We start from the raw sequence: 27,309 nt of genomic DNA on the forward strand, positions 1-27,309 counted from the left end.
TTAAATTAATGGCCTTGCAAAGTTTGAGAGAGCCACACCGAGGTCTTTTCCTTCATGAAGGTTTCAGAAACTATCCTATATAATAAAAGGGTAATATACAAATTGACCAAATGGTGGAATGACCAGGTGCTATGACACACACTGACCACCAGGGGGCAGACGCTCAACGCAGGAGCTGACCCCTGGTGGTCAATGTGTGCCCACAGGGGGAATACCGCTCAGCCAGAAACCAGGCTCACGGCTGGTGATTGCAGCAGGGGTGGCGGGAGCCTCTCCTGCCTCTGCAGCAGCACTAAGGATGTCCGACTACCAGACTGCGAGAGGGTGCAGGCCCTGCCGAGGCACCCCCTGGAGTGCACAAATGTCGTGCACCAGGCCTCTAATTCTAAAAATAAAGATCATTAATGTTTCTTACTTCCTTTTATCTTTCAGGATATGAGGTGTTCTATCACCATATGACAGGGATGTTGCTCTCCCTCTACCACCAAATTATGGATGTGTCTCATAAAATTAGCTATAATTTTACCTTTTCTCTAATCATTCCTACTTGCACCTAATTCTTTTACTCAAAGGTGTCAGGTAGGGGTGGGATAAGGGTCTTTTTAAAAGATGTACAGTGACTCATTGACTCACATGAACCTCTCTTGGGGAATTTAACTAACAGTGCACTCAATTAAGTGGTTATTATCTTTTTGATCTAGAATCACGTAAATTTAACAAGAAAATTCAGGTTGCCGAATCAGTCTTAAATTTGAATACCTGAGCCCTGTGATGCTTCCTGGAGAGTGTGCCAACCAGACTAGTCTGGAATTGTGATGTGGGGAGTACAAGGGCGCATCAAGCCCAGGAATAGTCAGGAAGGAATTCTGAATTTTAAAAGTTGGTCTATATAAAACCTACCCTTTTAATCCTGATCATTACCTAGGAAGTAGGCTAGAGGATGATATTTTTTTGGAAGCAGTCACATCCTGCCAAACTGTCTTACTAAGATGTATGAACCAGAATAAAGTGAATGAAGCAGAGTTGAAATTATTTTGAGAAAATGGTTGAGATAGCCATTCTAATGCTAAACAATATCAGATGTCTGAGGATGATAACAAACAGGGAAGATCTATTGAATAGCTTGACTTTTAGTCCATTGTTGAGTGGCTTTTTCTCACCACTGTCAGACTTCAAAAGGTCTGGAAAGTCAAAGAAAAAGCATAACTTATTTTTAAGCAATTCAGGATAAGGTTATAGTCAGCTGGTCAAACAGGAATATGCCACATCTTAACTTGAAAAAGTGTCACTATTGCTATTGAAGCAATAGTGTCAATGGACAAAGTTAAACAGGCAAGAAATACTTTATTCAAAGCTAGCTATTAAAATAGAAGGGAGACATCAGAATGTATTCTGAATTCAACGCACTAAAACAAAAGGCTGGAGAGTTTCTGAGAGCTAGGGTGTGGGGATCCTAGGCCATTTGTGTTTGCTAATTGGCCTTAAGTAAATAATCTAAGAAAAGGGAGGGAAAGGAGTTCTGTGAGTAGGACATCTGGATTCAGTAAGAGCCAAGGTGAAAAGGGGGTCAGGGAAGGCAGGGAGAAGCTTATCTAAAGCATAGTCAAGGGTCAGTAGTTAGACCCCACCACTAGCTCAGGAATGGACCAAATGTCTGAGGTAGTTCATCTACTAGGAGGGCCAGGAACAGTGGCTGATGCAATGTTCCTTCCCTCAAAGTTAACTTTTGGCTGGAGTCACAGGGCTGGCAATGCACTGGTATCCTCTGCACAGAAACAGAGTTCTTTTCTTTGGTTCAGTCTATTATGGTGGATGTGTTTCCATGTCTGTTTGATGATGGATCTAGGCAGTGATAGTGCCAATCTGAGTGGTATCGGTTCAATCAGCAACTTGATTCTAATGGATCTAATCAGGGAACATAGCCTAACTGTGGGCATGTACATGAGTGGTGCAGGCAGTTCAATCAGCACCATGATTTGTTTCAATCACTCATGGCCCAAAAAGTATTGCTTTATCCTGACAGTCAGTAGTATTCCACGTGGTAGACCAAATAGCTAAGCCATTGTCAACAATTCAAGAGTCAATACAAATATAAAAAGGTTCACTGATGTGACTATTAGACTGTGCTATGAGACAAATTTTGAGTTATTCAGACTGAACAGTACAAGCATTACTGATTTTCAATTTTGAGTTGCTTGCAATAAGTTGTACTGCAACAGCATTGTAGATAGCACTGGGATTCAGATTAGCTGAATATCAGTGAAACAGTCTAGACCCATGGTCGGCAAACCGCAACTCGCGAGCCACATGCGGCTCTTTGGCCCCTTCAGTGTGGCTCTTCCACAAAATACCACGTGCGGGCACACATGTACAGTGCGATTGAAACTTCGTGGCCCATGCGCAGAAGTCAGTATTTTGTGGAAGAGCCGGTATTTTGTGGAAGAGCCACACTGAAGGGGCCAAAGAGCTGCATGTGTCTCACGAGCTGCAGTTTGCCGACCACTGGTCTAGACATTTAGAGGAACCTCAGTAAATTGAGAGCCCCAATGAGCCAGTGTATTTACTTCAGTAGGTAGAATAAGAAAGTTTGCCCCAGAGGGAGAGCTGTTTTTCTGGAAGGTTTTGGCTTTCAAAAAAATGCAAAACTAAGGTGCTGATAGGGCCAGGCTGATTGTGTTCTCAATAACTATTTCACTTTCCAATTCTGTCTTGTTAGTTTAGTCCAAGTGGACCCACACCGAAATGGAATATCAGACCAGAGTCACAGACTTCCATGGATCCGGAGTATAGATTACGGTCAGTAAGGCTAATAGCTGCTTTAGAAAATGGGTTGAGCTGATAGCTGTGTCTGGGAGTTAACAATCTAAGAGCCCAAGGAACACATATGGGTAGGCAAGCATGTCAAACTTGCGGCATGCGACCTGGCAGCTGCAAGTATGACATGCTTGGGGTAGAGGCTATCTTCCTTTGCCAGAGTCTCTAATCAGCCAAATCGTCAGTCTTAGAGACTGGTAGTTCAAAGGGGTCATTGGGGTAGTTGGATCTCAAAGACAGAGAGAATGCCACAGCTTACTAGATAGCTTCTACTACAGGCAGTTGGTTTGTGCCTCATCTAAAAGTGAGTGTTATCTGATATACAGGACCAGATGAAATGCCGAAGTCAGGCACATGGTGTCTCCAATCCAAAAAGAGTCCAATAAGAAGCTGGATCTACTTTTCAGTGGAAATGACTGAAGAAGAGATAGCAGTTTCCTTTGAATATAGGAAGTATTGCATATTGTGACTATGTCTACATGGCTCTGAGAAGCTTATTGGCTAGTGGCTTCTGCTTTGGGGGGAATTTACAAGCCACTCCTTTGGCAGATATTTGATAACACCACTGTCACAGCTGTTGAAATTCATTCTTTGGATTTTTTCAATCAATAGGGTAATATATATATATAACAATTCAAATAAACAACTTGTCTTTCCCTTAATACTGCATATTAATAGAAATGTTAATGATAAATGCCTCTCTCTCTCTCTCTCTCTCTCTCTCTCTATATATATATATATATATATATATATATATATATATATGGCGAACACTTCTTTTTAAAAATATTTTTATTGATTTCAGAGAGGAAGGAAGAGGGAGAGAGAGATAGAAACATCAATGATGAGAGAGAATCACCAATTGGCTGCCTCCTGCACGCCCCCCCACTGGGGACGGAGCCCACAACCCGGGCATGTGCCCTTGACTGGAATTGAACCTGGGACACTCTATCCACAGAGCCAAACCAGCTAGGGCTATATAGCGAACACTTCTGACTTCTGCGTGTAGAGGCACTTGCACTAAAATTTTGCCTATCCACTGGTGGCCATAGCAGGGAAATTTGTTACACTAGCATTTCTCTACTTTTAGCTCTTCTTCATGGGGAAAACACTTTCTGGCATTTTTGGCATGGAGAAATACAAGCATAGAACACATTGATTCCTTGGATACATTCAGATGAGAAAGAATCAACCTAAAAGGTTCCACTTCTAAGATTATTTTAACTTCTTTTCTATTGCCAACTTTGTTCAAAACACATAGTTGAAATTAGCCACCTTCTCTTGCCATACTTACGATGGTGACCAGACTGCCTCTGTCCAATCAAGCCATAAAAGCTTGAGTCCCTCCCCTCCCTGAAGTTAGCCAGCACACTGAAAGGAGTGTATCTGACCATTGGCCTCCCTGAGGACAGGCCATCCACTGCCCTGCCCTGATCATTCTTTTCCTTAAAGCAGCCGAGATCAGGTTAGAGGGTGAGAGAAATATGAGAAAGGGAGGAGTGGACAGGGTATGAGAAGAGAGATTGCTCATAAAATGCACATCCACTTTCAGTTCCAGAAACCACCCACTCAGCCAGAAACCAAATGTTTAATGATGTTTGGTCCACACAAAGCTTTGTACTGAATAACAAGGTACTAATTGATGACTCCATTTATTTCAGATTAGAAAACTCTTGGTCCAACAGTTCTAATTGCATTGCCATGCTGTTTTCAGCCCCATTGTCACTTCTTAGACAGCACAGAGGGGATTGAACAGCAATCAAGGCACCATTTTGTCAACTTGTTTCTATTCTACCTCTTACTGCTCAGCCTCAAGCATTCATAAATAGGTATGAGTGTGAGGGACCCACTGCCAAGGGTCCATCTTATCCACTACTTGGTTTAGTATATACCATATACCAGAGAATTTTCTTTTATCTCCTAACATAGTCAGGGAACCTTCATCCTTCCTCTTCCAGAAAGCTACATCTCTTTGCATGCTATCCTCACTGCCATAACTATGAAGAACTGTGATGCATCTGAGATTTTACCTTACTTGTAGGCTAACGATTTCATCTGCCACAGTTTCACGAATTTTGGGAGAAGAAACAAGACTACTGGGTCAGAGATAAGGGATTCTTGGAGGTGACATAAATTAGCACATATGGGTGCTTATACACTTAATGGGTTGTATCACACTGCAGGAGCCCTGACCTTAGGGGACCTGAATCTATTATACTGAGTAATAAACACACTGCCCTTTACGCTGGAGGAACACACTATTCTGTTTTTCAAAGCTGTTTACTATACAAACACTCTAGAAAAACACACACATCTGCAATAAAGGATAGCCCATGCTTTTGCTTGTAAGATATGCTAAAATGTGACAGGCCCATGGAGAATGATTATAACAAATGTGAGCTTTTGAAATAACCTGAAAATGGGAGTTATAAATTTTAATGATCTGCTTCCTTTCAGTCCCAATTTCCAGATTATCAAATGTATCGCAACTTCTCCATCATAAACATGGAATGCCTCTTTATTTGCTCATTATAGCCCTTATTTCTATATTCTTAAATGTATGTTAAATAATGCCAATATGTTTTAAAAAGTTTTATTTTAATTAAATGGTCTTTTATTCATATATACTGTTGAATTTCATTATAAGTTACTAGAGGTGCTTTTTTTTTTATTGTAAATTGGATGGGTTCCATAAATATTCAATGGTAACCTTGCTACTTTTGAATTCCACTGTCTTCCTTTGAGGTGGCTGTTGTTTTCGTCTTAGTCTTTAAGGAGCTATGACTTATTTTGTTTTCACCTTCATTAATTTACAGCTTGAGGTTAGTGCAATTGCAACATAAAAGGGAATAGCTATCTGTATTTGAGGATACATTATTTTCAGGGTATTATCTACACTATGCTTACTTTATAAAAGTCTTAGGAATAATAAATACATGTGACAATATCAATTATAGTGGTCTCTCAGAATTTACCAAAGATAGTGATCGAACTATTCCCATAGGAAGGCAGTCTATTTGGTAATTTTTCCAGGCTTGCAGACAGATTCTTAGTGACATCTCCTCTGTTTGGCACAATGCCATGCTGTGGCGATCTGGATGGTTAGAGTGAGAGCTTCAATAGATAATTATGAAATAGAATATAGAACAAAGCTAATCTTGTAGAACCTCTGGGGAAACAAAGCAGAAAGCACTTTAGAAAGGGGGAAAACCAGTTCCTGACACTTGTCAATATTTTTTCCAATGACAATTTATCATATTAAGTCTGGATTCTTGATCACCACCCTTTTATGTTGCAATTGCACTAACCTCAAGCTGTAAATTAATGAAGGTGAAAACAAAATAAGTCGTAGCTCCTTAAAGATTAAGACGAAAACAACAGCCACCTCAAAGGAAGACAGTGGAGTTCAAAAGTAGCAAGGTTACCATTGAATATTTATGGAACCCATCCAATTTACAATAAAAAAAAGCACCTCTAGTAACTTATAATGAAACTCAACAGTATATATGAATAAAGGACCATTTAATTAGAATAAAACTTTTTAAAACATATTGGCATTATTTAACATACGTTCTACCACAAGCAACACAAAAGAGTAGCTTGGAAGTACTCTTTTACTAGTATAGGAGGTAGAGGCCTTTTATTATCTCACTAGAGGCCCGGTGCACAAAATTCACGCAAAGGGGGGGGGTCCCCTAAGCCCAACCTGCACCCTCTCCAATCCGGGACCCCTTGGTGGATGTCCGACTGTCAGGATCGGGCCTAAACCGGCAGTCAGACATCCCTCTCACAATCTGGGACTGCTGGCTCCTAACTGCTCACCTGCCTGCTAGCCTGATCACCCCTAACCACCTCTGCCTGCCAGCCTGGTTGCCCCCAACTGCCCTCCCTACCAACCTGGTCACCGCCAACTGTCCCCTCCCCACCGGTCTGGTTGTCCCTAACTACCCCGCCCCCCAACAGCATGGTCACACCTTACTGCCCCCCTGTCGGCCTGGTTGGCCCCAACAGCCCTTCACTGCCAGCCTGGTCATCCCTAACTGCCTCACCGCCAACCTGGTCACCCCCAACTGCCACCCCTGCTGGCCTGGTCACCCCCAACAGCCCCACCTGCCAGCCTGGTCACCCCAACTGTCCTTCCTGCTGGCCTGGTCACCCCACGCAGCCTGGTGCTCAGTCGTTTGGTCGTCCCTCACTAACCCCCCTGACAGCCTTGTCACCCCACTCAGCCTGTTTGGTCGTTCGTTTGGTCATCCATTCAGTTGAGATGGCCCCTGGCTCTTTATATATATAGGTTAACAAACTATGTATATGGTAGAAGTACAAAAAATCATATCTCATCCCATTGTCCTGTGTTGATATCTTCTCTCCATCTGGTCCTTGGAAATTCTTTTTCGAATCAGTCATAGTATTGAACAATATTTCTGTTTACTGTTGATGTGTTGACTACTAATCTATTTATTTAAAATTGCAATAAGAAATTAGAGAGACTAATCAGGGGTTGCTAATTTTCCAATATACAAATTCTCAACTCTATAATTCTATTTTTTAAAAGTAATTTAAAATAAAATTTGTTTTATAATCTTAGGAGTTTCTTAGTAGCTCTTGAGAATGACTCTTCCTGATAATCACAAAAAGATGGTTAGATATCATTGCACTGGGGATATGATATCACAAACATCTGCCATCAGCGAGCACATTTATGTTTCCAAATGAATGCAGGTTCCCATGGAAACAAACTTAAGGTATACAGACTAGATATATTAAAAGCACATCAAATCTAGTCCCTAATTTCCATTTTGATTTCTGCTGGGGCAGAAGCATACCCAACACAGGCATTTGTTCAAGGTCACTCCTCCTTAAGAAAGGGAAATGGTATTTGAAATCCTGGTCCCTTGTTCTCTAGCCTGCTGTTCTGCCTGCAGAGTCACACTGTCTTCCAGTTGTTCTTCTGTTAGTGTGTGCCTCAAGAACAGTTAGCAGTTCCCCAAGGTTCTTTGCTGTATATACAGAACAATTAAGCAAAAATCTCTCCATCTATGGGAGAAAATGAATTCTGCCTCCCTAGAAAATATTGTGTTAATACCAATTTCTCAGGTCTATATTTATGTAGAAGAATGTCTCAACCACAGAGTACACTTGGTGGCATTTGCTACTGAATGAAATTTATACACATAATAACCAGCATCACTACATTCAGGTAAGTCCTGTCTTGAATGCAAATCTGCCACTCAAATCTATGGCCTCTTATTCTTGATGACCCAGTTTCACTCTCCTATAAAATATAAATTGGACATTATACATATGCATTATGAAAGTACAATTAACTCAATGAATACGTTTTTGTTGACTCTCTGTGCCTTCTATCATCAAAGTGATGAGGTTATTAGTGTGGATTATTGCTATTTGTTCTTCAAAGAATATTCCCTTTAGCTTTTAAAGCAATTTGGCATGTTTTTAGTGTCAAGGAATGAAGAAAAAACTTAATTCAAAATGGCTTTAAAAGTCAATACATTTATGTCACAAAACAAGAGTTCCAGAAGAGGAGAAGCTCTAAAGATGTTTAATTTCATACCTGAATGAAGTTTCAAAATCCCAGGTTCTTTATACTTTTGCCCTCTGCCATCCCTTTCCTTTCTATCAATTCAAGTTGGCTTCAGCAGTTCCAGGGTCAAATCCATACCTAAAAATATTCTGCCTGTCTGTTTTAGGACTGGGAAAACCTTTTTCACATGCCTCCCACTGATATGCCCCCTTGTCCCATTTACTGGATTGAGTCACAAGTTTGTGCCTAAAATAACAATTGATAAAGGAAAGAACGACTGTATATATTATGCTATACTAGAGGCCTGGTGCACGAATTCATGCATAGGTGGGGTCCCTTGGCTTGGCCGCTGATTGAGGCCTATTGGGGGGCTGGCCTGCTGGGGCTAGGGACCCCAGGAGGTTGGCTGGCCGGCACCCCAATCAGGTCCTATTGGGGCGGAGGGCAGACAGCAGGGGGAGAAACTGCAGGAGATTGGCCAGCTGGGGGGGAGGGGCAATGGGAGGTAGGTTGGGGGGGGGGAGGCTGCAGGAGGTTGGCTGTAGGAGCGCTCTGACCACCAGGGGGCAGCTCCTGCCTTGAGCGTCTCCCCCCCTGGTGGTCAGTGTGCATCATAGCAACTGGTCGAACCGTTGTTCCAGTTCAGGTCGTTTGGTTGTAATGGTCACTTAGGCTTTTATATATATAGATACCTGGCATATATCTGCTAGCCCCAACTATACCTCTTCCTTCTGCCCACCGTGGAATACAACAAACTATCAGTGAAGCACAAAGACATGAAGAAGAAGGTAAATACCTGAACAAATCAGAGTTCTAGTGGGAAGAAAAAGGGGAGGCAAATATTGGAATACAATCAAGAAAGTTTTCTATAGAGAAAAATAAGATGATTCTTCAGATGCAGATGAGAAAATAGGAGGTAAGCTGGGAGGTGAAGTTCGCATGAAGCTTGGAATTTTTTTCAATTTAAAAATTAGGTCAGAATAGGTAAACTTTTTCCTATTCCTCCTGTTAAATCAAACTAAAAACTCTGGCCATTATATACAAAACAAAACTACAAGATATGAATGCGCTTCAAAGTGGAGAGAGGAAGGCAGATCAGCTAGCAAACTCGACTTGAAAAATGACATAGACATAGAGATGAGTTATCTGTTTTGTTTGTTTGTTTGTTGTTTTGTTTGAGTGTGTGTGTGTGTGTGTGTGTGTGTGTGTATGTATGTATTTTAACTTAATATACCCAAGATGTACAGCTAAAGAAGACTGGCAACCCATAAATGCCAATGAGTCAAACTGGGGATTAAGGGGGAACATCTGTTCTCTCTAGCCAAAGGACTAGGAAAGCAGGCAGACATGTATTAGATAATAATCACTTTATTACAGCCAAATACCACAGAAGAAGCTGTGGTCTCATCTCTACCCACAGCAGCAATGGCCGACTGGGGAGACCAGAATTGAAGTGAAAGATATTAAACCAGCGGTTCTCAAACTGTGGGTCGCGAACCCTGAAAATACATCCTGCATATCAGATATTTACATTACGATTCATAACAGTAGCAAAATTACAGTTATGAAGTAGCAACGAAAATAATTTTATGGTTGGGGGTCACCACAACATGAGGAACTGTATTAACGGGTCGTGGCATTAGGAATGTTGAGAACCACTGTTAACTTATATAGTTATAAAAGACTAGATGATGTGATCAGAATGATGGATATGGGAACTTATTTTAGGAGCATCACAATTAGTGGAAAGCATTAGAAGGTATTGATGAAATAACTAAAGAGAAGGAATTATTAGTGCATTAGGATCAATAATCTGTGAGACAAAAACAATTTAAGAAGTATTAGGAAGCAAGATATTACATATTCTTCCCAATTTCTTTAGATTGTGTGACATGGAAAACTGAAATCTTACCAATACTATACAAATTTAGACCAATTCTAATACATATTATTGGTATCTGGATGAAATATCCAAGCAATAAAGGGTAGAATGAGCTGAATTTGGAAAACCAAAACAATGAATCACACAACTTTCACCCATTAAGAACTCAAACTATCTAGGATTCACCTTATTGAATGGAGCCTAACAGGAAAGAAAAGATCTATCTATTGAGCTACTAAACTATTGATCTGTAGATTTATAGACCTATTGTTCTAGCATCTATCTATTAACCTTTATCTCTATGATTAGGTGTTCATATCTCAGAGATTCAAAGTTTATCTTAATAAGAACCCATCCATCTATCCATTCTTCTATTTTGAGGATGCTTATCTGTGACATATTTATCTCCCCACCTTTTTTGAATAAGTACCCTCATGGATGGTAACATACAGATATCATCATTTAAGCAAGTGTGTGTTTTTGTGTGTGTATCCTAAATGGGGACAAACTGGCAGTAGCACAACGAAAAAGAGCAAAATATCAGGAACAGACAGAACTATAATTTCATATGTCATTGGATTATAGTTTTTCTTGAATATAATTGGTGCTCCATTTAAGAATGGTTGAGAAGCTATTTATCTTTTTGCAACAAAGCTGCACTAGATAAATGACAGAAGTTAGATATGGCTAAACACATTTTGCTACCTCTGACTTGAAATTGAAGAGGGGCATCCATTATTACACTCAGTGAAAAGTGAATTGAACCAGGAGAAACCAATAAACCTCCATCATCAAACATTGGGTCTGGATAGAAATGCCCTGTTTTCATACAGCAGAGAGAAAATTGAGTTGAAGCCCAAGTCAGGGCAGTCAGGATAACTTTAGAACAAAAGAAAGGGATATAACATTGAAAATTCAGAATGAGAAGAAGAAATAACTCAAAATACAAGGTCCTGCAAAATCTAAATTTTTCAAGAAAAACTGGTGCTTGAAATCTGTAAGGAAATATATGGGGAATTATGAGAATGAAATAAACTGAACTGAATAGATAACAGTGAGATGAATACAGTATAAAGTGAAACTAAAGGCAGTTAGGAGAGTACAATAATAGAATTAAAGTTCAGATGCGATGTAATAAATAGTAGAATACGCACTGCAGAAACTGAACCGATGATGTAGAGTACAAAGTGGAAAAAGTCCCTTAGAGGAAAAGGACAAAGTAATATAAATTCTAAGATAAAAGATACATAGATAAGGAATCTAGAAGAGAGATTAATGTGTCTGATATTCATGAAAAACCGTTAGAATAATTTTAACAGAAAAAGCAAGTGCAAAAGCTTTTTAAAAATATTTTATTGTTTGGTTTTTTACAGAGAGGAAGGGAGAGGGATAGAGAGTTAGAAACATAGATGAGAGTGAAACATCGATCAGCTGCTTCCTGCACACTCGACACTGGGGACAAGCCTGCAACCAAGGCACATGCCCTTGACTGGAATCAAACCTGGGACCCTCCAGTCCGCAGGCCGACACTCTATCCACTGAGCCAAACCAGATAGGGCAAGTGCAAAAGCTTTTACAAATCAAAGCTAATACATTATCAGGTATATAATTTTAAATGGCTTATTTGATTCCAGAGCAGTAAGTGTAAGAAAAAGTTGCCAAATAACATTTTAAGATGTGTTCAATAAAAATGTGTAAATTAAGTTTAAACCCAGGACTAGTAAAGATGATGGAAAGAAGGCTTACATTCCTATGATATCCAGCCTTCAAGAGTCCCTCAACAACCTCCACCTGCTGATGCTAACACCCTTTTATGGTGCCCTTCCACATTTTAGCAGAGGTCAGTCATGTCTGAGATTAGGTAACAAAAGACGTTAGCTTTCATTCTGGGATCTCTCTCTCTCTCTGTCTCTCTCTCAATTGGTAGCAACTGCCATTTGTGAACAACCCAATAGATAGGCCCATGTGGATAACTAAACCCGATGTCCAACAGCCAGAAAGGAACTCAGAATGCCAAGGACAATGACACAGAGTAGGATGCTCATCCTCCAGCTCACATAGAGAAGAAATGCAGCCCTGGCTGACAACTGGACTGCAACCTTGTAAGAGACTTTGAGCCAAAATCAATCAGCTAAGTTACTCCTGACTTCTGGACCCTCAGACGTGTGTGAAATATCGAACGTCTGTTGATTTAGGATGCTAGTTATGGGGTAACTTATAATGCAGCAATAGATATCTAATTCACTATCAAATTGTTTGTATAAATATAGTATTATCACTAAGATGAAAATTTAACAAAGGCAAATTTTTGAGCAACCAAGTTCAACTAATTATATAAATACAAATCAAATTAATCAAATATTGTGCAATGAAATACTAATTGCGTAGTACAACATGACCATATGGAATAAACAAGGATCATTCAAAACTATAGTTTGTAAACAGTGGTAATCGTAATTATTTTAAGAAAAATAATGGTTATCTTGATAGATAGAAGATGACGTTTTGCTAAAATTTCACATGCATTTCTGGTGTGTGAAAAGCTCAGTATCAATTAGAGAAACATTTTTTAAACAATGTGCTATATGTTTATTTTGAAGCAACAGCTGCATCTGCATCATATCTCCTGATGACTCAATGGAGACATTTCCATATAAGTTGAGGAAATAAAGGAGCACTCTGCTATTATATCATTTAAAAATATGTCAGTCTATTTAATAAAATAAAAGAATAAAATTATATTTCTGAAGACCTTTCTAACAAACACTTATTAAAAAACTGTTACTAAGTGCCACATGCTGTCATAAATGCATTATAAATACTAATGTATTTATTTAATTCTCATAACAGTCCTATGAAATAGATACTCTTAAAAAAACCATTTAACAGATGAAAAAGTCAGAGAAGTTGAACAAGTCCAAGTTTATACAACCAGCAAGTAGTGAATCCTTCCTTTAGAGCAGGGGTCCTCAAACTACGGCCCGCGGGCCACATGCAAATACAAACACTGTATTTGTTCCCGTTTTGTTTTTTTACTTCAAAATAAGATATGTGCAGTGTGCATAGCATAGGAATGTGTTCATAGTTTTTTTTTAAACTATAGTCCGGCCCTCCAATGGTCTGAGGGACAGTGAACTGGCCGCCTGTTTAAAAAGTTTGAGGACCCCTGCTTTAGAGTATGTGTTTAAAATATTATGCCACATGACAATAATGGGAGTAAATTTAAAACAACACACAAGAGCTGGTGAGGGTGTGGAGAAAAGGGAATCCTGCACTCTTGGTGGGAATGCAAACTGGTGCAGCCACTGTGGAAAATAGTGTGGAGTTTTCTCAACAAATAAAAAATGGAACTGCCTTTTGACCCAGTGACCCCACTTCTGAAAATATATTTTAAGAAGATGTGGTACATATACATAATGGGATACTATTCAGCCAGAAGAAAGGATGAAATACTGCCATTTGCAACAACATGGATGGACTCTCAGAGTATTATGCAAAATGAAAAAGTCAGTTAGAAAAAGTTAAGAATCACAGGGAGGAAGTAAAAAATAATAATGTAACTATCAATCTTTAAGATGAGAAAGGAGGAAGAAAAGGGAAATATAGAGACCTAAACTATCACTTATCATATGGGACAAGAGTAATTGTGAATAACCAATGAAGCTGCTGAATAAAGAAACAGAGGAATGACTAGTTTATGCAGAGCTAGATTGGTACCAATAGGAATCAAAATGCATAAAAAGTTGACTGTAGATTCTTCACGGAGAGCTGATTATGTAGATATACATGGAGCAAACTTCAAAAACACCATAAATATAAACAAGGTAACATTTTGGAAAATACTGTCTAGCATATGAGAAAAAAGTCTTAATATTCTTAACATGTGAAAAAATTCTTACTAACCATAATAACAATAGCAAGTATAGGTGACTTAATTATGAAAATAAATATAAATTACACAGTAACATGAGATTGCTCAACCGCACAAATATAAACATTAGAGATTGCAACAAATAGAATTTTGTCCTAACATTTTTAAAATAATGAAAATAAATAGTTAAAAACCAATGTATCAGACAATAGGGATAAATGAACTTCCTCATTTTATTTTATTTTTAAATAGATTTTTATTGATTTCAGAGAGGGAGAGAGATAGAAACATCAATGATGAGAATCATTTATCCACTGCCACCTGCATGCCCCCACTGGGGATCTAGTCCATCATCCGGGCATGTGCCCTGACTGTGAATTGAACCATGACCTCCTGGTTCATAGGTTGATGCTCAACCACTGAGTCACGATGGCAAGGCTGAACATCCTTATTTTAAATTGGGAATGTAAACTGGTAAAACTTCTAGAAATCAGTATGGAACATGAATAAAAAACCTTAACCTGCCCATACCTATGGGTGTAGATATTGGATTTTTTTGGGTTGGTTCTTATAACTAGAGGCCTAGTGCACAGATTCGTGCACCAGTGAGGTCCCTTGGCCTGGCCTGTGGGGATCTGACTCTCTGACATCCCCCGAGGGGTCCAGGATTGCGAGAAGGCAGTTCTCAGGTGACACACCCTGAAATCGGGCTCCCTCCTCTCTTCTTCCAATGTTATGTCACTTTCTCTCTGTGCCTTGCTTCTTTCATCTCACTTAATCCTAAATTTTGCGGTAACTGATGACTTGTGGGCATTTAGCTGCAAAATGCAATTATTTAGCAAACAGGATTTACTTAGCCTGGAATCTAGTTGACCTAGGGCAAGACTCTGATCAATGTGAGGCTCCCACCCAGGCCTTTCCACCAGGAAGGAGTCTGGTGGCAGTGGGAACCTCCTTCTTCCCACCTGAGCTGCTCCTTCTCCTCTTTCCCTCTCCAGAGGTTGCCCACTGGTGCTACTGTATGCCTGGAAGGAGGGAAGCCGTGGCCTGTTTCCTAGCCAAGAGTGGTAGGGGGAAAATTCACTGCCTCCACTGGAAGTCAATATGAAGTGGATGGGCTGGCGTGGGTACCAGATGTTGGGGCTGCAGCCAGTAGGTCCTGCACACCTCACCATTTAGCTAATCAAGTCGAAGAGTTTCTGTAAGGGCCAGACCCATGACCTCTGCAATGGGCTAGAGGCCTGGTGGGGAGCCAGACCCGAAGTGGGAAGCCAATGGGCTAGAGGCCCAGTGCACAGATTCATGCACCAGTGGGGTCCCTCGGCCTGGCCTGTGGGGATCGGGCCAAAACTGGCTCTCAGACATCCCCCAAAGGGTCCTGGATTACGAGAGGGTGGTTCTTGGGTGACACATTCCAGAATCAGGTTTCCTCCTCTCTGTTTCCGGGTGTGTCACCCAAGAACCACAGCTGCCAAGTCACCACAGCTCTGCAGCTCCTGCATTAAGCATATCCCCTATGATGGTCAGTGTGCATCATAGCTACCAGTAGGCTGGTTGGCCAGTTGCTTAGGTTTTTATATATATAGATTATGCACATAAGTAGGGCTTATCTATAAGAATGTTTTGGCTATGTAGCTTATATCATAAATTTGGCAACTATGTAGATATACTATAATGTAGTGAATAAATTACAGTTCATCCATAGAATGGAAATTAGTCATTAAGAAATTCAGTGTAAAAAACACTTATGTTTATGGAACATATTCATAATTTTTGTTAAGTATAAAATCAGGCTGTAAAATGATATGCTCTTTATATCCCTCCAATTTATTTTTGCTTGGGTTTTTGTGAAAATGCAGATGGAATAAATTACAAAGTAAATATATTAAAATGGCTATTATTTGGAAGTTGAACACATGCTGCCTTTTTCCTTTCAAATTGTCTGTATGAACAAAAGAACAACTATACCCCAGGAAAAAAAGGAAATATAAAATGAAAATTTCTGCTTAAATTAATTTAAGAGTTTATTTTTACACTGAGGAGGGGAAAGAACAACCTCAGTTAAAGAAATTTTGGTATTGCTGATTGTTTTCTTGGTAACAAAGTGAAAACACATTCATCTTTTACAAAATGTGCTTATACCTGGATGAAAATTAATATCAGTCATGAACTATCTTGGTTGCATGGTAAGCTACTCCTGAGCTGCCAGGGGAAAGATAAAGACCAGAAGGGCATCTGATATCAAGGACTTAGAATACCATTAGATGAGGACATTGTAATTATAATAATTTAGAGTAATTCTAAGAATAGTGGTCTGGTTACAACAAATTTGGCACAATAAGTCGGGGTGGGTAATGGGTCTCTAGTAAAAGTACAGTTAAGGCGAATTTTAGACTCTAGTTCTTCTGGGAATTGAGAAGCACCAAAGAAAGGAGCATTAGTCTGATTAATAACAGTGTACTGTTGTGGCAGATGTACCACAATTTGCTTAATCAGGCATAGAAGTCTGAGATCAAGGTGCCAGCATGACCATGTTCTGGGGAGGACTCTCTTCCTCCATTGCAGACAGTAGCCTTCTTTCTTGCTGTGTCCTCTGACTGTGGGGTTGTGTGTGGGGGTTACCCCATATTATCATTAATCCCATCATGAATGCCTCTCTTTCTCATGACCTCATGTAGATCTAATTGCCTCACAAAGATCCCATCTCCAAATATTATCACATTGGGAGTTAGGGTTTCATTATGTAAATTTGGGGAGGACACAATTCGGTCTATAGCAGGCTGAATGACAGATCTCTTACCATTTCAGAAACAGACATAGCTGACGAGTTCTTAATTATCCGTTAGCATCTTAACTATGCTATGGATACCTGCCACTTGCTGAGAATTATGGGGTTATGAATGAAAATAAGAGACAGTTTTTACTCATTAGGTAGGGGATTATTAAAGGAGGTATACTGGGAATAGGATTAAAACTCCCCAGGAAGAGGCTGTGATGTTTGCTCAGGATGTAGCATAAATGACTGAGGTGCTTGTCTGGATTCTTTTTTATAGGAGTGGATCTGTTCCATTGACATCAGAGTATATAAATCATTTCTGCAATTAGAAGAGAAAATTGCAGTGGCTGGCTTTGAGTTGAGTGTCAGTGATAGAGAGCCAAATGACTACAGGTCAAATTTTTCAAGGATTCTACACTCAGTGCCAATAATGGAGGAAGGGCTCACTAGCTTTGCACCATAAGGTAGGTGAAACCATCTAGAGTTCCATGTGGAAATAGTACCCTCCTTTTTAGTACTTTCATTTCAACGGAAACCAAAATTGTTCTTCACTGGTAAAGGCAGGGATGGAAATTTAAGAGGCTCAACTTAAGCTCACAAAAGGATAGTCACCAAGTAACAATGGAAAGTACATAGACTGATGAACAGGGACAGATCCAGAGACAGAGAAGCAGTGATCAGACTGCCAAACCTCAGAGGGAAAGTAGGGGAGGGTGGGGTTAAGGGGGAGAGATCAACCAAAGGACTTGTATGCATGCATATAAGCCCAACCAATGGACACAGACAATAGGGGGAGGAGAGCATGAGTGGGGGGAGGAGGATTATGGGGGGATGAGGTCCCATACGTAATACCTTAATCAATAAAGAAATTAAAGATTGGAAAAAAAAGTTTTTGTGTTGGTGGTAGCCATTGATAGTATCCACCTAAAAGCTCCAGTTCTCTGCTCAAACCCACAGTAAGAGTGGAGTTCTCAGATCTGACCAAGACATTCCCTTCAGCTTGACTAAACTTTAGACAGGGTTCTTCCTACCTCTAAATCCTTGACCTCCCTTTTCTTAGAGCATTTACTGTAGGAAACTTATAATTGTAAGTTCTTTCCGTGCCCCTTTGAGATATAAGTCTTTTAAAAAGCTTTTTTCAGTTTTACAATCCAGGAATATCCTTCTCAAAGGCTTAAGAACAATACCTTTGAAATGGAATCATCAAGGAAGATAGCACCTCTGTCTCCTAGTTTCTGTGGAAGGGTAATGGTCTGACTTTGGCAGTTACCTTGCTGCAAGTGTTAAAACTATCTCCTGGCACAAAGATAAGAAAAATTGGATTTTTCCTGTCGGTAAAGCCACTCAGCAAACACAGGTGACTCCAGCCCTTAAAAATTCTCAAGTTCTTTCTTTCAGTAGAGTTGAGAACAGGGTGAGCTCAGGCCCTTCTACCCTAATATAATAGCCTCACATAAAATCCTCCTGGCCTATTTAACTTGTTCAGTGCAGAATTTGCTTTAACAAACCCTTTTAGTTTAGTGGGGCCTTGTGACTTCTTTTGGCCAGCACAATAAAGCAGAATCAATGTGTGCCTCTTCTGGGTGAAAATTTTAATTTTTCATCCTCTCTCTCTGGAAATGAACATTGTTCTAGTGGACAACAACTTCATAAGCCTGAGCTGCACAATGTATAACAGAAATATGGCATGGCCTCAAAGGACATGTTCTTTAAATGATACATAAATTTTGTTAAGCAACTAAGATTTGAGGCTTGTGATACCACACTATGTACTCTAGCATATCTAAATTGATGTAGGTTTATATAAGCCTTCAAGAGGAAATGTGCAAGTAGAACATTGACCCATGTGGATTCCATATGGATTATATTGGAGTAATTGACCAGTAACTGCTTTATATGTGCTACACCTGATTTGTTTGAATCATCTATTCAATGATGACTTTTTTTCATAAAAGAAACATTCCTATGAGATACTTTTATAGGCAAATTTCCTTGAGGAATTTGAGCAGAGGGTAAGAAAGAGAACCACACTCACCATTGGGAAACATATTGAAGCTATTTACAACACCAAAGAATCAATAATTTAATGGGAATGCCTTTAGTAAAGAGGAAATAGCCTTAGATTAGCTGTTTGAATTTACTCTCCTGCATAATGCTCTTCTCCTGTCCCTGAGATATCAGTAAGATCTTGTAAATGTGCTAGTATATGCAAGTCTTTGGAAGTAAATTCAGAGAAAGTTCTGTGTTTGTGATGAGTAGTGTCATAATGGATGCAATAGCCTGGAAGCATTATTGGTAGTATTAGGTCTGTGTGGATAATTGGGAGTGGGATGGGCAGTGGTTTATGGACAGAGGCGGGTGGCATGCAGAGTCAGGTGATACTAGGTCGAAGGCCACTGTTCAGATTCATGTGTTTATTTATGTGCAAAAGCAAACTCTTCCCCTTCTCTGTGATTCTTTTGAAATACAAGATAGCAATGGGGATTTTGAAATGGGAGTTAAATCCTGATATCCTACTGGAGAATTACTGATACCAAAGACTTGAAGTCTGGATGATAACTGGACTTTACTTGTACCTATTATCTGATGATTCTGGCACATTTCTGTTAATGCATATAGTTGTAAATTGAGTTACTAATATATACTTGATATTTGGGGCAAATATTCCATTTATACTTAATCTTTATGCCAAATTAAAAAGAATAGCTACATTAACCAAAATTATCCAGATTAGCTTTGCCACAAGTTTACAACTTCTTTTTCATGCCTTGTTCATAAGGCCTGACAATGTTTAATTTTACTCAAGTCCTATACTTGAGAAAAAGAGTAATGGTTAATTCTCCACTGTTTTTGGGTTCTGGAAAAGGGCTAACTGCAAAATCTCCCTTCTCACAATTTGACTTTGATAAGACCCACTTCCATCCTTCCCAAATGACTTAAATAAGCCACCTCCACTCTTCCTCAGATTCCCTTATTTACCTGCTGCTCTAAGACCTCAGGCTCCCTCCCTTTACTTTGAGGTGTTATAACTAAATCATTGGAATAGTCTGAATAAAAACATCTCCTTAACTGTCTAGTGCTTTTTTTAAAAAAAAAATGTTTTTATTGATTTCAGAGAGAGGAAGGGATAGAGAGAGACAGAAACATCAATGATGAGAGAGAATCATGGAATACCTGCCTCCAGCATGCCCCCTACTGGGGATCAAGCCCATAGCCCGAGCATGGGCCCTGACTAGGAATTGAACCATGACCTGGTTCATGGGTTGACCCTCAACCACTGAGCAACATGGGCCTGGCTGTCAAGTGTGTCTTGTTTTTAGCAGTCCTTTCCTTGTGCAATTCAAAGAAAATTTAAAAATATTCAATTTCCTCTAAATTGTATTAATTCTCAACCATATCCAATATCCATTCTGGTAGGTGCAAGTATATAAGGATTTCCCCACCTGGAGGCAGATTATCTATAAGAAACTTGTTTAAAGTCTACATACATTGAAATAATATTCAGTCATATGGAAAAAACATTCATGATATATTTAGAAAGTTTAATAGCAGGCAACAGTTTATGCTCTGTGTGATCAAATAATGACATATACATTTTCATACACAGATATGTGCAGGTTCATATACATGCATATACATATACAAATATGCATACATACACACAAACAAAAAACAAACCTAAAATGATATATTCTTAAATGTAAATAGTGATGACTTTAAATGTATATGTCCAATTTCTCTAACTTTATGCAAGTGAGAAAAAGAATAAGTGATGTGGAAATATATTTAAAAATGAATTATGTATATCATTATATTTACTATAGGTCAGAAGAATTTATTGTAATTTCTTCTCTTTTCCATAAGCATGAAGTATTATTTCTATGCCTAATATCTATGTCTAATTATTTCAATGTCTAAAGTCATAGGTAGTACTTTGAAAAATAGGTTTTAAATGTAATATCATTGAGAATAGACTAGGAGACTATTTTAATGGAATTGTGAGGTTAAAAATTTACATTTTAAAGAAGCCAGATAATTATAAGTAGACAGAGTAAAGCTACATTTTTTAAATCATTGCTGAGTTTGGACATTGTGAAATCTTCTACAGTCAGTATCTACACTCACCAGAATTCTAGTTTTATTTATGTTTCTATAAATAATGATACTGAGGCTTTAAGCATTAAAGTAGGTATTTATCCAAAGCTAATATTTGATGTTGGAATCCTAACTCAAAACTATTTGATTCATGAGTCTATGCTCTTGCCATTACATCATGCTGCTCACATTGCATACTGTGGAGCTAATCAAAATAATTATGTTAATAAAAACTACCAGATTATCTATAGTTCTATATTAAAATGGATAAAAAACGAATTTTCAGGTCTTCCTTTATTACCCAATGCATGATTTACAATGAATATTACAAAAATATCTCTGACTACATGAAGCATTATATCTTAGAAACTTCTCCAAGTGTTCTTGGTTTTAATTGGTTTCTAATAGATGAAGTGGTTTAATAATGTTGAACTAGTCTAAAGTTTATGCTGAGAATATATAGTGCCTAAATAACAGTCATTTTAACTAGGTATCACACTATTATATGTTTAGAAATTAGCACAGAGTATATGTTGTAAGATATTGATTTTATGTAGAGCTTTACATTAGAAGAAAACTTAGTAAACAATAGAAAAATCAATTTTATTATGTCATCAACTCTTTATTTCATTTCTCTAGGGAAAGGAGTCATTTGGGGAAAATATAAAACCATTATTGTTTTTAGTCACACTAGTTTTTTAAAATAAATTTAAGTCCTAGCCGGTTTGGCTCAGTGGATAGAGCATTGGCCTGTGGACTGAAGGGTCCCAGGTTTGATTCTTGTTAAGGGCACATGCTCGGGTTGCAGACTCGATCCCCAGTAGGGGGCGTGCAGGAGGCAGCCCATCAATGACTTTCTCTCATCATTGATGTTTCTGTCTCTCTCTCCCTCTCTAAAATCAATAAAATTTTTTAAAAATTAAATAAATAAATAAATTTAACATACATATAATATATGAAATCTTTATTACTAATATGTCAAATTTTTTTCATAAAAGAGCATTAATGCTGTATCCCCCTACCACAAATTATGCAGTCAAGTTTCCCACATTTGGGGAAACCACCGGGGTCAGCAGATATGGAATGTAATGGATAAGCCTCACCCTGGGAAAATCAACTTTATGATCATGGTATCCTCCCTACCTAGTTAAGCATATTAATATTTTTATTTGTATGAAGTATTTAATAACAAGTCTGATTTAATTAGTATCATGCAAGCATATTTTTTCCATTTTGATAATTACTTTTAAAATTAGAATTTGACTAAAATGAATTTTGAAAATCCAGTATGATAATCTGAAGAAATGCCGATGAAAATGAAAACTATATGTAACATATTTGTGGAAAGAAATGAGTCCTTTCATACTGGTCATATTCAGGATCACCTTTTTAGTTTTAACTGGTCAAGTGTTAGTAATATGCACAATGTACAAATGGAATCAGTGAGGTGTGGACTGGCAGAAGGCAGCCAAAGCAGTAATGTATGGGAGCTGCGACATACATTACGCTATCATTTTCTTTGACTGAATGTCTGTTCTTCAACTCCTAAAATGCAATCTAATAACCTTTCATATCTAAGAAAAGTGTCAGCACTTGAGATGTGGGCGGAAGAGAATTTCGTTATTTGTCAGTGACCAGATAAATTAGCCTCCCTGAGAATCATTTCTGGTTACTAACTAAGTTATGGCTCATCTTCATTTGTCATTCTCTGACTATGTTGTGACCTATTCAGAGACTTCATGTAAACGTTATTTACTGCTTTGCTGTAGATCACTCATGGGCGTAAGGGCTACATCAGAGGTTGTAAAACATGTCTGTGTCAGTGCCATCTGCTAATGGCATCATTTAACCCAAGCTTAACATTTGCACACTCCATCAGTTGAGGGGAATGATTAAATAAATTCCTTCTATGCAAAGATTACAAGCTCCTGGGCCAAATATCTCACTAATAAACCCCTACCACTTCCATAGACTATTTGAAGGAAATGTGAAGGCTGATGACAGCAGCCAAAATTGAAGGACACTTTTTACGATTCTATAACTGGGCCTATTACTTGTTTGAGGCTCTATTAGTACAAATATGAGTGGAGGAGCAAAAGTGAGGTGAGGGCAATGTACCAAGAAGCAGGATAAGGTCTTCAGGCTGCTGACCCTTCTTCAGGAATTACTCCTTTTTCCTACTGTAGAGAAGGGTCTCCATGACACTTCTCTCTTCTGTGGGTGCTTTAGAAGAGGAACTACCACTAGAGCAGTGGTTCTCAACCTTGACTGCACATTAGAATCACCTGGAAATCTTTTAAAAATCTCGACTTCTGGGCCTCATCATGCAGCCAAGGTTGAGAACCACTGTACTAGAGTATTAAAGAGAAGCAAGGATGTAGGAATTTTGCTTTCTGAGTCTATTCCACCCAGGACCTTTAACTGGGTGGAAAGTTGGGCTAGAGTGCCCTCTAATGTCCTTTCCACTGGTTATTAAAGTACTGCTCAGCTTTTAACTCAAAAGCATGAAAAGTCTTCTGGTATATGAATTGGGAAGATTTCCAACAAAGTAATAAAGACTAAACTAAAACAGCCACTTATTTATTTTTCCTTCCTGAAAGGGAGGTTTTCCACAATTTCTGAGAAGGTTTAGATATGGAAGTAACATGTGTTGGATAGGAGGAATACAGAGAAATAGAGAAGTCATACATCTTCATCTCATAAGTAAAATCAATGTAAAGAGAAATGTGCATGTAGCATTTGCAATAGCATGAGTGCTAAGTGAAATCCCTCCTGGTAATTACTGAGAAAATGAGCCCACCTTTCTGGGTTCATTTTTTTAAAAAAATATATATTTTATTAATTTTTCACAGAGAGGAAGGGAGGATAGAGAGTTAGAAACATCCATGAGAGAGAAACATCGATCAGCTGCCTCCTGCACGACCCCTACTGGAGATGTGCCAGCAACCAAGGTACATGCCCTTGACTGGAATTGAACCTGGGACCCTGCAGTCTGCAGGCCGAGGCTCCATCCACTGAGCCAAACTGGTCAGGGCAGCTAGGTTCATTTTAGCATTTTTCTATGTCATATGACTTTGTATTACAAAAAAGTCAATGTCTCTCTAGTTCCCTGATCTAAAGACAAAGATCCATAGAAATTCCAACTAGAAGATTTCATACTCCAGCTCTTTTCTTTTCCTCTTGAATTTATTTGACTTTAATTTTTCAATCATTTATTGTTTTAGTCTAGCTGCTACTCTGTGATTAGCATTTCAGTGTCAACAGCTATCACTTTATGTATGCAGGATATCCCAGGAGCTAGGAAAAAATGTTTGAGAGGTTAAGATTTAGGGATATTTGTCATGACCCTTTATATAAACATCCAAATTCTTGAGACATCCATCAACTAATGAATGAGAGGGAAGATCACATGCAACATGAGGTAACCATATGCCCAGAACCTTTGCTAGGCCTTTTTTTTCTTTTTAGATAATTGGTCTTACAAGAAATGTAATGGGCAACAGACAGTATCTCAATCTTGCAAAGCTTTAAGCTTCAGTAACTCAACTGGTATACATTTAATGCTCTATTTCTTTGCAGGGGAGAAGAAAAGCTAATTCTCTAAACCAAGAAATGAGGTGGAAAGGGGGTGTGGTAGAGAGGAGGCTCTTTAAATGTAGTAAAAAATGGTAGTCCGAAAAATTAAAGTCAGAAAACGTACAGGATATATGTAGAATTCAATTCAATTTGACTCAATAAACTTTTATTTTTTGGAGATCATATCAGGAGATTATTCACTAAGAATAATATATTAATAATCACTAAGAGCTTATCATTTGAATAAAAACTATTTGTATTTAACTAACTTATACAGAATATATATATATATATATATATATATATATATATATATATATTGCCTTTTTTATTATGATGTTCCCCATTTTGTAATTTTCATGAAAAAGTAAACATAGTCATATGTACTCTAATAAAGATTTGATTTCCCAATTCTTGGAATTTCTGATCCTGGATTTTTATGTCATGATGACCTAGGTAAAGTTTTCAGAAATCCTTGTTTAAACCAAATTAAGACTATGGCCCTATATTGTAATTTCTGAAAACCAACAACAATTCCATTCCAAACTGCAGAGATAAATAAATAGTGTTAACTAGCCCAAGCTGTCCATAGCCGGGTAAGAATACAGGGAAAAATATGGGTCTTGAGGATACTAGAGGCAAAAAAGGAAGGAATGCAATTCTAGGAACCTTAAAGAAAGATCTTTTAATCTCATTGCAGGTCAATTGCTAATGTGAGTTAAGGGTTGCTTGAGGGGATGTCAACAAAGACATTCTTGCCATTTTCTCTTCCTCATTTATATATAAGGTAAAAGCAGAGGTTTGTTTGTTTGCTTGTTTTGTTTTGAATTCCACCTGTGGTGGGAGGCAGACTGTGATTGCAAAGTATGAAAATAAAGTTACTAGGGTTGAAAATTGCTTTCATGGGAGTCAAAGAAACTAAAAGGGTCTTAAGATCTCTGACAAACTTTAAACACTATTATTTTTATTTGATTTTTAAAATATATTTTGTTGATTTTTTACAGAGAGGAAGGGGGAAGGATAGAGAGTTAGAAACATCAATGAGAGAGAAACATTGATCAGCTGCCTCCTGCAAACCCCGGACTGGGGATGTGCCCGCAACCAAGGTACATGCCCTTGACCAGAATCGAACCTGGGACCCTTCAGTCTGCATGCCAATGCACTATCCATCCAGCCAAACCGGTCAGGGCAGCACTGCTATTTTTAAAAAATAGATTATTTGGATGATTTTTTAAAATGTTGATTCTGTAAATTTGGCTATATAATGATATGTATACTAATTATTCATATATGTGCATCTTTAAATATTTTAAGCATATAGATGATAAACTTAATAAGTATATTATGCAATTAACTGCTCACCTGCCTGCCTCATCACCTCTAACCACTTCTGCCTACCTGATTACACCTAACTGCTTGCCTGCCTGCTGATTGCCCCTAACCGCCTCTGCCTTGGCCCCAGCCACCGAGGCTTCATCAGAAATGACATCCAGGAGAGGAAACCAAGATGGCGGCATAGGTTAACGCCGGAGATTGCTGCCTCGAACAACCACTTCAAAAAACAACTAAAAGACGGAACGGACATCATCCAGAACCACAGGAAGGCTGGCTGAGTGGAAATTCTACAACTAGGAGGAAAGAGAATATCATACCCAGACTCAGAGGAGGCGCAGTGCTGAAGTGAAATACTAAGGTGCGGAGTGCACACGGAGTGGGCTGGAGGCAGAGGGCGCGGTTGTTGTTTTCAATCGGGAGGGAGTTTCAGACTCTGAGCTCCAGATCTGGGTGAGTCTCTAGGGACCCAGACTCAAACAGGAGAAGCGGGACTGTCTGGCTTCGGTCGGAACTCGAAGGCAGCTTTCTCTCCGAGGTTTGCAGTGGTTGCTGGGACTCTGTGAGGCAGAGCCCCTAGGGACGGGACTGAGAGCAGCTATAACTGCTCGCTCCAACCCGCCCTGTAGATCCCCGGGGACCCGTCCTGCCCAAGCCCTGCGCAGAGCCATTTGCTGGATAGCCTCAGGCAAACGCTAGATTAGCACCGCCCTAGAGATCCAGCACAGAAGCTCTCCCACTGCAGACACAGCGGACTCTCATAGCCAGTTAGCCTGGAGGTCAAATCACCCCTGGTATTGCCGACAACAATCAAGGCTTAACTACAACAAGACTGTGCACAAAGACCACTAGGGGGTGCACCAAGAAAGCATGAAAAATGCGGAGACAAAGAAACAGGACAAAACTGTCAATGGAGGATATTGAGTTCAGAACCATACTTTTAAGGTCTCTTAAGAACTGTCTAGAAGCCGCCGATAAATGTAGTGAGATCCTCAAGAAATCTAATGAGACCCTCGATGTTATGATAAAGAACCAACTAGAAATTAAGCATACACTGACTGAAATAACGAATACTATACAGACTCCCAACAGCAGACCAGAGGAGCGCAAGAATCAAGGCAAAGATTTGAAATGCGAATTTCACCCAACCAGAAAAGCAAAATGAAAAAAGAACCCGAAAATACGAAGATAGTGTAAGGAGCCTCTGGGACAGCTTCAAGCGTACCAACATCAGAATTATAGGGGTGCCAGAAGATGAGAGAGAGCAAGATATTGAAAACCTATTTGAAGAAATAATGACAGAAAACTTCCCCTACCTGGTGAAAGAAATAGACTTACAGGTCCAGGAAGCGCAGAGAACCCCAAACAAAAGGAATCCAAAGAGGACCACATCAAGACACATCATAATTAAAATGCCA

General features: G+C 39.0%; 1 non-coding gene across 1 annotated transcript; it reads right to left on the reverse strand.

Annotated features, from left to right (window-relative positions):
- Positions 1-21,973: 21,973 nt before the first annotated feature.
- LOC132212928 (U1 spliceosomal RNA) lies at positions 21,974-22,138 on the reverse strand. The gene has a single exon (XR_009447862.1). It is a non-coding gene; the product is annotated as a U1 spliceosomal RNA (small nuclear RNA).
- Positions 22,139-27,309: the final 5,171 nt, after the last annotated feature.

This window comes from Myotis daubentonii, chromosome 11, assembly GCF_963259705.1.
Source record: "Myotis daubentonii chromosome 11, mMyoDau2.1, whole genome shotgun sequence".
In the NCBI taxonomy this organism is placed as follows: Eukaryota; Metazoa; Chordata; class Mammalia; order Chiroptera; family Vespertilionidae; genus Myotis; species Myotis daubentonii.